Raw genomic sequence first — 10,193 nt, forward strand, 5'->3', positions numbered from 1 at the left:
TGTTATGTCTCCCTTTTCATTTCTGATTTTGTGAATTTGGGTGCTCTCTCTTTGCCTTTTGGTTAATTTGGCTAGTGGTTTGTCTATCTTGTTGATTTTTTCAAAGAACCAACTCTTTGTTTCATTGATTTTTTGTATTGTTCTCTTGTTTTCTATTTCGTTGATTTCAGCCCTCAATTTGATTATTTCCTGGCGTCTATTTCTCCTGGGTGAGTTTGTTTCTTTTTGTTCTAGAGCTTTCAGTTGTGCTGTTAATTCCTTGGTATGGGATTGCTCCATCTTCTTTATGTGTGCATTTAGAGCTATGAATTTTCCTCTTAGCACTGCTTTCATAGTGTCCCATAAGTTTGGGTATGTTGTACTTTCATTTTCATTGAATTCTAGGAACTCTTTAATTTCTGTCTTTATTTCTTCCTTGACCCATTGATGTTTCAGGTGGGCATTATTCAGTTTCCATGAGTTTGTGGGTTTTCTATAATTTTTGTTGTTATTGAGTTCTAATTTTAAGGCATGGTGGTCTGATAAGATACAGGAGGTTATTCCAATTTTTTTGTATCTGTTGAGATTTGTTTTGTGTCCAAGCATGTGGTCAATTTTTGAGAAGGTTCCATGGGGTGCTGAGAAGAAGGTATATTCTTTTGTGTTAGGATGGAATATTCTGTAGATATCTATTAGGTCCATTTGAGTCATAACATCTGTTAGGTCCTTTATTTCTTTGTTAAGTTTCAGTCTGGTAGATCTATCTTTTGGTGAGAGTGGTGTGTTAAAATCTCCCACTACTAATGTGTGGGGTTTGATGTGCGTTTTAAACTTTAGTAGTGTTTCTTTTATGAATGTGGGTGCTTTTGTATTTGGAGCATAAATGTTTAGAATCGAGACTTCATCTTGGTGGATTTTTCCCGTGATGAATATGTAATGTCCATCCTGGTCTCTTTTGATTGATTTTAGTTTGAAGTCTATTTTATTAGATATTAGGATAGCTACACCAGCTTGTTTCTTAGGTCCATTTGCTTGGAAAACCTTTTCCCAGCCCTTTACTCGGAGGTAGTGTCTGTCTTTGGAGTTAAGGTGTGTTTCTTGTATGCAGCATATGGATGGGTCCTGTTTTCTTATCCATTCTGTTAGCCTGTGTCTTTTTATAGGTGAGTTGAGACCATTGATATTGATGGATATTAATGACCAGTGATTGTTAATTCCTGTTATTTTTTTGGTTGTGTTGTGTTGTCCTTCTGTGGTGTATGTTGGTGTAGGATTATCTATTGCTTGATTTTTCATGGATGTGTTTAGCTTCTTTGGGTTGAATTTTCCCTTCTAGTGCTTTCTGTAGGGCTGGGTTTGTGGACAGGTATTGATTAAATCTGGTTTTATCCTGGAATATTTTGTTTACTCCGCCTATGGTGATTGAGAGTTTTGCTGGGTATAATAGTCTGGGTTGGCATCCGTGGTCTCTTAGTGTCTGCATGAGGTTTGTCCATGATCTTCTAGCTTTCATAGTCTCTATTGAGTAGTCTGGTGTTATTCTGATGGGTTTGCCTTTATATGTTACTTGGTCCTTTTCCTTTGCAGCTCTTAATATTTTTTCTTTATTCTGTGTGTTTAGTGTTTTGATTATTATGTGGCGAGGGGACTTTTTTTTTGGATCCAGCCTATTCGGTGTTCTGTAAGCTTCTTGTATCTTCATAGGTATTTCTTTCTTTAGGTTAGGAAAGTTTTCTTCTATGATTTTGTTGAATATATTTTCTGTGCCTTTGAGTTGGTATTCTTCTCCTTCTTCTATCCCTATTATTCTTAGGTTTGGTCTTTTCATGGTGTCCCAAATTTCCTGGACGTTTTGTGTTAGGACTTTTTTGTCTTTATTGTTTTCTTTGACTGACGAATCTATTTTCTCTATCATGTCTTCAGCGTCAGAGATTCTCTGTTCCATTTCTTGCAATCGGTTGGTTATGCTTGTTTCTGTAGTTCCTGTTCGTTTTGTCAGGGTTTCTATTTCCAGCATTCCCTCAGCATGTGTTTTCTTTATTGTCTCAAATTCATTTTTCAGATCTTGGAATGTTTCTTTCATCTGTTTAATTGCTTTTTCTTGGCTTGATTTGATTTCTTCCCATTTTTTGTTCGTTTTTTCTTCCATTTCTTTAAGGGAGTTTTTTATTTCCTCTTTAATGGAGTTTTTCATTTCCTCTTTAAGGGAAGTTTTTATTTCCTCTTTAAGGGAGTTTTTTATTTCCTCTTTAAGGAAAGTTTTTATTTCCTCTTTAAGGTAGTTTTTCAATTCCTCTTTAAGGAAAGTTTTTATTTCCTCATTGAGGGAATGTTTTATTTCTTCTTTAAGGGCCTCTATCATCTTCTTAATGTCATTTTTAGGGTTGATTTCTTCTGTTTCTTCTGTCATGGTATGTTTAGGTCTTGCAGGTGTAGAATCACTAGGTTCTGATGTTGTCATATAGGTCTTTATGTTGTTGCCTGTATTTTTGCACTGGCGTCTACTCATCTCTTCCTCTGTGAGGTGCAGGTGGTGTCTGTGTCTGAGAGTGCCTCTCTTGTTCTAATTTTTAGTCTTGGTTTAGTAGTGGTTCTTGGTTAAATTGGTGCTATTGGGCTATTTCTTCAGGGGCAGCTGATTTCGATCGGTGAATTATATACTTATGATTCTGGTGATCTGGTTTGGTATCTGGGTAGCGCCTTCTTCTGTGTTCCCAGGTCACGTTTTGTTCATTTGTCAACTCCTCAGCTGATCTTGATTCCTCAGACTTTAAACTGTAGGCATCTGAATCCTCTCCCAGATGGGTTTCAGCTGAGCAGGGTAGTCTCACCAACACCTCCAAATTGTTGGGTTTCACAGGATCAGCAGCTGGGCCCTGGGTTGTTCTCAGACGGAGTGTTCAGATTCGTTCTGGTTCTGACCCACCGAGATAGCTTCTTCCCCAGATGTTGGGGTTAGGAGCGTCCCTGTTCCAAGCTGCGTCTGCTTGTCTCCGTCCCTGGGCCTGTTTACCTCTGCAGTCCGCCACCGGGCCTGTATGTCCCTGTCAGCTGCCGCTGGGCCTGTCTGCCTCTGGAGGCCGCCACCGGGCCTGAATGTCTCTGCAGGCTGCAGCCGGGACTGAATGTCCCTGTCGGCTGTTGCCGCCGGGACTGAATGTCCCTGTCGGCCGCTGCTGCCGGGACTGAATGTCCCTGTCGGCCGCTGCCGCCGGGCCCGTTTACCTCAGCGGGCCGCTGCTGGGCCCGTCTACCTCCACAGGCCGCCGCCACAGGCCTACCTGTGTCTGCTTGTCTCTGCCGCTGGGCCTGTCTACCCCTGTGGGCCGCCGCTGGGCCTGAATGTCTCTGCCGGCTGCCGCCGGCCTGAATGTCCCTGTCGGCCGCTGCCGCCGGGTCCGTTTACCTCAGCAGGCCGCCGCTGGGCCCGTCTACCTCTGTGGGCTGCCGCTGGGCCTGAATGTCTCTGCCAGCTGCCGTCGGGTCTGAGTATCCCTGTCGGCTGCCACCGCTGGGCCCGTCTACCTCCACGGGCCCCCGCCGCAGGCCTACCTGCGTCTGCTTGTCTCTGCCGCCGGGCTGTCTACCTCTGTGGGCCGCCGCTGGGCCTGAATGTCTCTGCCGGCTGCCGCCGGGTCTGAATATCCCTGTCGGCCGCTGCCGCCAGGCCCGTTTACCTCAGAGGGCTGCTGCTGGGCACGTCTACCTCCACAGGCCGCCGCAGGCCTACCTGCGTCTGCTTGTCTCTGCCGCCGGGCCTGTGTACCTCTGTGGGCCGCCGCTGGGCCTGAATGTCTCTGCCGGCTGCCGCCGGGCCTGAATGTCCCTGTCGGCTGCCGCCGCCGGGTCCGTTTACCTCAGCAGGCCGCCGCTGGGCCCGTCTACCTCTGTGGGCTGCCGCTGGGCCTGAATGTCTCTGCCGGCTGCCGCCGGGTCTGAGTATCCCTGTCGGCTGCCACTGCTGGGCCCGTCTACCTCCACGGGCCCCCGCCGCAGGCCTACCTGTGTCTGCTTGTCTCTGCCGCCGGGCCTGTCTACCTCTGTGGGCTGCCGCTGGGCCTGAATGTCTCTGCCGGCTGCCGCCGGGCCTGAATGTCTCTGTCGGCCGCTGCCGCCGGGCCCGTTTACCTCAGAGGGCTGCTGCTGGGTCCGTCTACCTCCACGGGCCGCCGCAGGCCTACCTGCGTCTGCTTGTCTCTGCTGCCGGGTCTGTCTACCTCTGTGGGCCGCCGCTGGGCCTGAATGTCTCTGCCGGCTGCCGTCGGGCCTGAATGTCCCTGTCGGCCGCTGCCGCAGGGCCCGTTTACCTCAGCAGGCCGCCGCTGGGCCCGTCTACCTCTGTGGGCTGCCGCTGGGCCTGAGACAGGATTTCTTTGTGTATCCCTGGCTGTTCTGGAAGTCGCTCTGTAGACAAGGCTGGTTTCAAACTCACAGAGATCTGCCTGCCTCTGCCTCCTAAGTGCTGGAATTAAAGGTGTGGGCCACCACTGTCCAGCTCAGCTCCTATTTCTTAACTGGACTTTGTTTACCCAGGGAAAATACATGTGGTCAGGCGCCACAGAAAAACTACGCAGAAAGTACTGTGGATTAAGATGACCAAACACAATGTTTTCAGACAAGAAATATTCAGTATCGCCAGAATGCCTGTGGTAAACGGAATGACATGTCCTCGGATCGGTCGTGTCTGTTCCGGCAGATGTGGCACTGTCTTTGGTTTTCCTGATAGACCGGGGACAAGGCAGAGGGTGCTCTTGCCCAGGAGCATGCAAGAGAGAACAGTTTTGCCCAGGAGCATGGCGGCATGATGACTGCACATGCTTCCTCCCCCCCCCCACCTCCCCCTACCCTCCCCCCCCACCCCCTAACCCCGCCTGGAGCCACAAGTGAAGGAGATCGGGGAGGCTTCTGAGCAGGCAGCTGCAGGCACATTCTCAGCCCTCCGTCAGAATACCACAGGCTTCCCACCCTTGTCTCATCAGGCAAAACTGGCCAGCACTGACCAGAGCTGCACTAACTGGTCGTGAACATTGTCGTTTGCCCAGATCTTGTGTCACCCGCCTCATCTGAAGGGAGCCAGCTGAGGAGAGGCATCTGCCAGGTGAGTATTGGCGCTCGCAGTCTGGCCCAGCAGTGGTCTGCTGTCCCTTCGAAGGGTGGTTTTTGTGTTCATGGAAGAGACGAGTCGCTAGCAGTTAAGAAATGGATAGACAGATAGCGAGGGAAGGAAACCAAAGGCTGCATTAATATCTTCAGAGGCACAAGAGCAGGGGATGGCATTGTCTTTGCTCATTTGTGCCAAGTGATGGGAAAGGCGAGGCTGTTTGTCCAAGTCTACTCCAGCCTCTGGAACCCAACAAGATCAAACGGAGCCTGCAAACACTACTGGCCTCGCCTTGGGAGACGTATTTAATAGAATGACGGGTGTGACTACCGGCTGAACGGCACTCTACTAATGTCCTGGGATCTTAGGAGCTGTCTATCCCTTTGATTCGAGGATTTTGTGCTCAAAAGCCAGGCGTGGCCTGGGGTGTTAGATGGGGTTTTGGTTTTCATCTATTGTTCCTGTAACTCCCTCTCCAGCACAAGCCATAGAAATGAGAATCACTGCCTAAAAACATGGAAGTACAAGGTGCAGAAAGTCTGGGAAAAGTTGAACCCATGGAGGCCAGTCTCCATCCAGAGAGCACATGGCACTTCCATGACCCTTCCTTGACCTTTGTCCTACACATCTCTTCATTTGTCACGTCCTTTGTAACAAACCAGAAAACATGAGTTCTGTGAGCCACTCTACCAAACGAACAAAACCACAAGCTGTCCTGTCACGTGCACGCGCGCATACACACACATGCACTCTTAAAACAATGGAGGGTTTGTGAGAACCTGGGTTTATAGCCAGTTCTTCAGAAGTACAGGGAAATATAACTGGAGCATGGAACTAGAATCCAAAGATGGATGAGGGCAGCCTTGAGGACTTTGTGCTCTCCACTGCAGGTAACGTGACTGCTGTGTGTACACTTGACAGGCATGGGGGACTGGCATGTGGAAACACAGGGACAGATGGCCCGCAACTCCTGGCTCTCTCACTTTAGCCTCTAGACCATGAGACATCAGTATGTCCTTCTTTTCTTTTTAAAAGGTTTATTGCATCATTTTATGCATATGAGGGTTTTGCCTGCATGTATGTCTGTGTACTACGTGAGTCCCTGGTGCCTACGGAAGTCAGAAGAGGGCATCAACTCCCCAGATACTGGAGTTACAGAAGGTTGTTAGCTGCCATGCGGGGGCTGGGAATTGAACCCAAAAAAAAGCCAGTGCTCTTAACCGACTGTCTCTCCAGCCCTGTCCTCTTTTTTTTTTTTTTTTTTTTTGCTGGAACTTACTAGTATTTTGAGCATTGTTTTACAACCTGCCTACGCCTGTCCTTGATGTCTGTCTTCCACGGTTCTTTAGAAGCAGGGTAATTCTGGTTTGTAGTATCTTGAATCTTATTTTTGAGATTCTGATGTTGAGTTTCTGTTTTTTTTTTTCCAGCCCTCAGTGGGCCGTGAGCACAAGACCAGTCCCCTTTCCCAGCCTGTGGGGCGCTGTCATCTGGCAGCATTGGGTTCCACAGCAGGGAGCTAGGAGTGGCTGGGATGGATACTGGCTCAGTTCTGATTTCATGCAAGTTGCGCACCAGCACACCTGGAGGCGGGGCGGGGCAGCTGCTGACAAACCAGCTTTTTGCGGTTCCCACTGCTGCTTCCCAGCCAATGACACAGAAGGAGATTCAGCAAGCGGAGGGAGGGCTGGCCTGCCTTCCTGTAGGCGCTGGGGCCACCTGCACTGGCAATGTACCCAGCAGAGGATGTGAGCGCTACAGTGCTCCATCTGAACATCTCTTCTCAGCGTGCGTAGCAAAGGAACCACACCTTGGCACGCCCTTACCGCTCCAACCCCGATGGGATGGCTCCCATGCCTAAGGTTGGTGCTCTGCTGGGACACACATCAGGACTGCCCAGGGGTATCCATGTGGAGTTGTGTGGATAAAGGTGAACACACAGGTCAGGGTGTCCACACTTGACAGCGTGAGGCCTTCACAGAACAGCATCCAACGAGGCACAGGGGAAGGCTGGATGACCTCTGTGCTGCTCTTCCAAGCCTTTTGGACAATTAGGGAGGTGCATGCGTCAGGAGAGTGTACCGGAGACCATCAGCAGCCTGCAATATCAGCTAATCACTTCAAACATAGTATTCAGGGCTCTGGCAGCCTGAGCCCTGCTTCCTCTGGAGTGATTAGAACTTTGAATAGCCAGGCAGTGTTGGCGCACATCTTTAATCTCAGGACTTGGGAGGCAGAGGCAGGCAGATCTCTGTAAGTTCTAGGTCAGCCTGGTCTACAGAGAGAGTTTCAGGGCAGCCAGGGTTACAAGGAGAAACCCTGTCTTGAAAAACAAAACAAAACAAAAACAAAAAGAACTTTGAATAATCAGTCTCTTTCCTTCAAGACATTACCTGGACGACCTGGCAACGGCCTGCTTATGAGCACAGCATGGACATTGGGAGAGTAGCATCTTCACAGGTCACGGGGGACTTCCGGCTGGAGAGTGGAGCTTGTCAACTGGATCTGCACAGCTGTTAGCAATGAACTCTCCAAGAACGTCATCTCGCTGCTGGTGTCTTCTACTCCCGCAAAGCCAAGGTAACGAGGAGCCCCTCACCACTGCTTGTGGTGACTTCCCTCATGACGATTCTGGCCATTGAGCCTCCCTTGTATTGTCCCTTTAGGTCTTGGCTCCTTTTCCTCTATTGGCCTTTGCATTATCATTCTATAAAAAGCTTTGTTAGGGGCTCTGGAGATGGCTCAGCTCTTGTAGAGGACCTTAGTTCTTAACACCTGACTTAAGGTTTCTATCGATGCAACAAAACACCATGACCAAAAGGCAAGTTGGAGAGGAAAGGGTTTATTTGGCTTACACCTCTATATCACTGTTTATCATTGAAGGAAGTCAGGACAGGAACTCAAACAGGGCAGGAACCTGGAGGCAGGAGCTGATGCCGAGGCCATGGAGGGTGCTGCTTACTGGCTTGTTCCCCATGGCTTGCTCGGCCTGCTTTCTTTTCTTTCCTTTCTTCCTTCCTTTTTTTTTTTCTCCTGAGACAGGGTTTCTCTGTGTAGCTTTGGTGCCTGTCCTGGATCTCACTCTGTAGACCAGGCTGGCCTGGAACTCACAGAGATCCACCTGCTTCTGCCACTGGAGTGCTGGGATTAAAGGGGTATGCCACCACCACCTGGCTTTCAGCCTGTTTTCTTTTTAATTATTAATTAATTTATTTTATATCCCAGTCGCAGTCCTCACCCTCCTCCCATCCCCCAGCGTACTCCTCCGTTTCTGTTCAGGAAAGGGCAGCTTCTCCCATGAGTATCAACAAAACATGGCGTATCAAGTTGCAGTAAGACTAAACACCTCCCCGTGTATTAAGGCTGGGTAAGGCGACCCAGTATAAGGAGTAGGGTCCCAAAAGCCAGTAAGAGTGGGAGACAGCCCCTGTTCCCACTGTTAGGAGTCCCAAAAGGGGACCAAGCTACATAACTGTAACATAACGTATATGCAGAGATCAGCCTGCTTTCTTCTAGAACACAGGACCACCAGCCCAGGGATGGTATCACCTACAACGGGCTGGGTCTTCTCCCATCATTCACTAATTGAGAAAATGCCTTATAGCTGGATCTTAAGGAGGCATTTTCTCAATTGAGGATCCCTCCTTTCAGATGACTCTAGCCTGTGTCAGGCTGACATAAAACTAGCCAGGGCAGCACCTATGTTAGGTGACCCACAATTGCTTGTTACCCCTCTTCTGGATGACTTCTGTAAATACCTGCACTCTCATGAATGTATCCATGCATACACACAGAACCACAGTTTAGAATATTAATTAGAAAAGCTTTTTATAAAAAGAAAAAAAAGAGAGAGAGAAGCTTTTTACATGTTAAGGCTAATAAGCTAAACTTGACAGCTATTAGAGAGGCTGGGCAGTGGGACTGTAAGTTCAAAGTCAGCCTGAGCTATAGAATGAATGGGTTCAAGGTTCAAGGTAGTGAGAACTTGTCTCAAAATCAAATACAGAAGGAGATGGGGATCAGAGTTGTATCTCAGTGGTAGATGCTATATATTGGCATGCCTGACGCCCTAGGTCCAATCCCTTGGCACCAAACACTCACACCCACATCCTAACTAAAACGGTTTTGCTGGGTGCAGGGCTGAATGCCTTTAACACCAGCACTGGGGGGTGGGGGGGCAGAGGGAGGAGGTCTTTGTCAGTTTGAGGCCAGTCTGATCTACATAGCCAGTTCCAGACCATCCAGGCTACATAGTGAGACTCTATTTGGGAAATTAGGGGGAAAAAAAAAAAAAAAAAAGATATTCTTAACACCTTGCATGTTTTTTCAAATATTTCTGTCCAATTGTTTTTGGTGGCTGTCTGCTAATTTTGATGGAGGAAAGTGGGTGGGTAGATGCTTCAGAAAGGCTCAAGGACATCTTGGATACCTGTTCCCATGTCCAGTCCAGCCACCTCGTTGCTGTCCTATACTTTCCCCATATTTGGCCCTGGGTGCTTTCTGGGTTTTGTTATCTGTCATATTTTGTCTTGGTGGCTATGAGCAGGAGGCTAGCTCCACTCTGCTCACAATCACTGCTCTAGCTAACCTTCAGGGCTGTGGGCAGGCCCCTCTGCTATCCCAGCTAGACCCCAGGCTCAGCCTGCAGGGTCACTCAGAGAAAATGTTCGCCTGTTCTAGGGCTAGGTCAGGATTACAGGACTAAATGTTCCTTCTAACATAACAGATTATGTAGACTCCATGTAGCAGTGACTAGAAAGAGAAATACACACACACACACACACACACACACACAACTGCTGGATTGCACGTGATTCTGTAAAAGTACAGACTAATCTAAGCCGACCTTCCAAAACTGTTCACGGTGGCACGCAAACCATCATGCCTTCTTCCCTGTCCTTCCTGGAGTGTGCTGGTGGCGGTACCCAGCACCTAGCCTCAAGCCTGCTAGGCTTTGTCATGCTGTATACTGCACCCCTACGTCACCCCCAGCCCTTGAACTGCCCAGCTGCTCTGATCCCTGCCACTGGACAGGTAACAGTCAAGTAGCTAAGTCTGGGGACACTGAGGCTATCTGGCCCACAGGTGAGGCTGTAGTCATTCTCCGGCTTCT

This window comes from Peromyscus leucopus, chromosome 4 (assembly GCF_004664715.2).
Source record: "Peromyscus leucopus breed LL Stock chromosome 4, UCI_PerLeu_2.1, whole genome shotgun sequence".
NCBI lineage: Eukaryota > Metazoa > Chordata > Mammalia > Rodentia > Cricetidae > Peromyscus > Peromyscus leucopus.